Here is a 3,341-nt window from a genome sequence, read left to right on the forward strand (position 1 = left end):
TGATAGACCTAATAGTGGAGAACAAGTCTATTTGAAGCTATTTTTTTAGTTATTTGACACCACAAAAAGTTACATTATCTATTTTACCTACTTATTTTACAAAAGATCCAGCAACAGTGGATCTATTTTAACTTTTAACATAATAAAATAATATAAATATCACAATAAAATAATATATCTACTACAATAAAATATTACATCCCACCACCACCACCACCACTTCATACAGCCCACCACCACCACCACCCTGCTCATAGTCTACTCCTACTGCCACCACAACCACCAAAATCAACCCACAAACTACTCAAGAAAATCAACCCACAACCACAAAAATAAAACCTATAGAGTTTCGATCACAACCAATGTGTACATAGAATTTTAACAACAGCGATAGATTCAAAACAGTCAAAGCTCAAAATTTTGTTCATATTGAACAACAATGATAGATTAAAAAACAATCAAAATACCGATCCAAAAGCAAAAGCAAAATTAGACACAAACGATAATACTATAATAGTACTCACAGCGATTCGGACGAGTTCTTCGCTGTTGTTCGATCCACAGAGATGACGCCGCATTGAGCTTCACGCAGGCTATGGCTATTTCGGTTAATTACGAACCCGATACGGCGACAAAAAATGAAATTGGCAGTTTGGTGTGTCTTTTTTGAACGACTTTTCGGTGGGTAGGTGGGTTAGATGGGTCTCGGCAATAGGCAAGCTGGCTAGCGATCTGAGGGATGAGGGAGGCACGAGAGAGAGAGAGAGAGAGAGAGAAGAAAATATTTGTTTAATGAGAGAAGAGAGAGAAGTTAATAAAATATTATTATTATTTTTTAGTTTCTTGCAATAAAATAAAATTTTTTACCTATGACACACAATTACTGCAACATGCATTTTTGTATTTTGGTGAAACTAAAATAGTTATATAGCTTTATTGCTGCTAATACTTATAATCCCATATTTGAGTTACGGAAAAAATAGATTCTAGAACAAATCTTACGTGGATACAGTGTGAAGTTTTCACAAGGAATATATGTGGTGAATTCGTAATTCTTTCTATATAAAGTGTTTGAATTCATTATTCCTATGATATATGTCTGCAAGATTGCCAAGACTACTATGTTATGTTATATATTTATGTTCTTAACGATAACATAACATAGTAGTCTTCCGTTCTAGCAGTCGTTGGTTGCTGCAGTCACTGCATGCTTCTTCCTCGATCGTAACCATGTTCTTTGCTTTCTTGGTCATCCTGTGTGGAAAACGCAAGAAACCCCAAAAAGTCCAAAACCCCGTGTCTACGACTACAACTACAACCGAGCTATTCTCCACCATTACCGTCAATAATAGCGCTTCCTTCGATCCCACTCTCCAAATCTCCATGACCAAGCTGAGGAGGGCCACCAAAAACTTCTCCAGTGACTTTATCATTGGCGGTGGCAGATTCGGCCTCATCTACAAGGCCCAGCTCTCCAACCGAGTCACCGTGGCCATCAAGAGACTCGACCCAGACGCTTTCAAAGGCTCTCAAGAGTTTTGGGCTGAGATGGTGACCCTGGGTATGCTCCATCACCCAAACATCGTTAAGATTCTAGGCTATTGCATGACCGACTCCAACAGGCTCCTCATATACGAGTTTATTCAGAATGGCAGTTTGGACCAGTGGTTGCACCTGCAGGAGGGAGAGAAACAGGACGCGGCTACGTTATCTTGGGGGACCCGGATTCAGATTGTGAGGGGTGTGGCTAATGGTCTCTCTTTTCTGCATGGTTTGGACAAACCCATTGCTCATCAGGATATTAAGTCCAGCAATGTGCTCTTGGATTCCAATTTTCAGGCTCACATTTCTGATTTTGGTCTCGCAAGGAGGATCGACGCCTCCACTTCTGATGCGTCCAGCCAAAGCCAATCTACAGGCACAATGGGTTACAGTTACAAGCCCCCCGAGTACAAGGACGGCCTCACTGTACCCACACTCGAGGCTGATGTTTACAGTTTTGGGATCTTAATGTTCGAGATTGCTAGTGGAAAGCGTCCCAATTTGCCCAACTTTTTGGATGGGAAAGAGGTTGGGTTAGTCGAATGGGCCAGGAATATGCTGTTCAAAAATCAGCATATGGAAATGGTGGATGCCTATATTTCGAGGGAGGACGGCCTCATACAAGTCCAAGTCAAAAGAGTATTTTGAAATTGCTGGTATGTGTACTAGTGAGATACGAAGATGCAGGCCAACTATGCCTGAGGTTGTTCAATGGCTAAATCGAATTCCTGCGTGCAATTTCTAGATTATTTGGAATGGGCGAAGTTAATCAACTTTTTTGTGGGATGAGCTCACATCATGACAGGAATGTAAATATAGCATTACTCTTTCCATTCTTTCTCTACAATCTTTTTTTTTTTTTTAATTATTATTATCCCTCTTTTAAACTTTTTAACGCACCCAAATAAACCCTTTTTCCTTAGCACTAGCATTTGGGGCATAAAACCCCAAATTGTTATTTTAGAACCTACAAAACACCAAAACCATCTCTCCCCGAATCCCTATCATCTCTATCACTTTCCTGGTTCTACTAAATATATTCCTGAGTAATGATTTACAAACTTTTTTACAACATTTTTACAAAATGTTCAAATAACAAATTCTTACTGGTTTTCATCTAGACCCACTACTTATATCACTTTTTTACTTACTAATAACTACTCGTTACATCAGTAATTTGTAAAAAATATTATAAAACAGTTTGTAACTCTAACATTTTTCAAATAGAAAAGAAGTTATATAAAAATTTAAGGAATTTGAAAATTTTCGTTGGCATTATTTATTTTGTTTCTATTATTCTTATTAGTAATGGTGAGTGTATTTGTGTGTTAGTATTTAAGTAGATATTCATAATTGAATTTTTTTTTTTTTTGAGATATTATGTAATGGAGGACACTTATTTAATATATGTCAATTTATATGTGTGCAACTACAGTTATCCTAAGAAAAATTGGTTTAATCTAATAAAATGCACTCTACATTTCTCCAAACCAAGTGCAATTTCATTCAACATAATTACATTTTAGTAAAAGTTTAAGCATAATGCCAAACACAGTTTAGAAAAAAAAAAAAACATTTTGTCATAATACATTCTAGAAAATGCATTCTTCCAAACTCGTTGCAAATGCAACCTCAGTGTTATTCTTAAAGCAAGGCTATTAGTAATGGACAAAACATAAGCCAAGTCCTCGAAATATTGTAAGAATTCATGGGTTTGTTTAAAGCCAAAATTACATTATCCTTTTCGCTTAGAGGTGTTGCAATTGATCTTTTAAGAAAGGGAATTGCTAAAAAAATTC

General features: G+C 36.8%; 1 pseudogene; it reads left to right on the plus strand.

Moving 5' to 3' along the window:
* The first annotated feature begins 1,115 nt into the window (after positions 1–1,115).
* Positions 1,116–2,312, plus strand: LOC112031159 (leucine-rich repeat receptor protein kinase EMS1-like; annotated as a pseudogene).
* The last annotated feature ends 1,029 nt before the right edge of the window (positions 2,313–3,341 follow it).

Source organism: Quercus suber, unplaced genomic scaffold (genome assembly GCF_002906115.3).
Source record: "Quercus suber isolate HL8 unplaced genomic scaffold, Cork oak 2.0 scaffold_263, whole genome shotgun sequence".
Lineage (NCBI taxonomy): Eukaryota > Viridiplantae > Streptophyta > Magnoliopsida > Fagales > Fagaceae > Quercus > Quercus suber.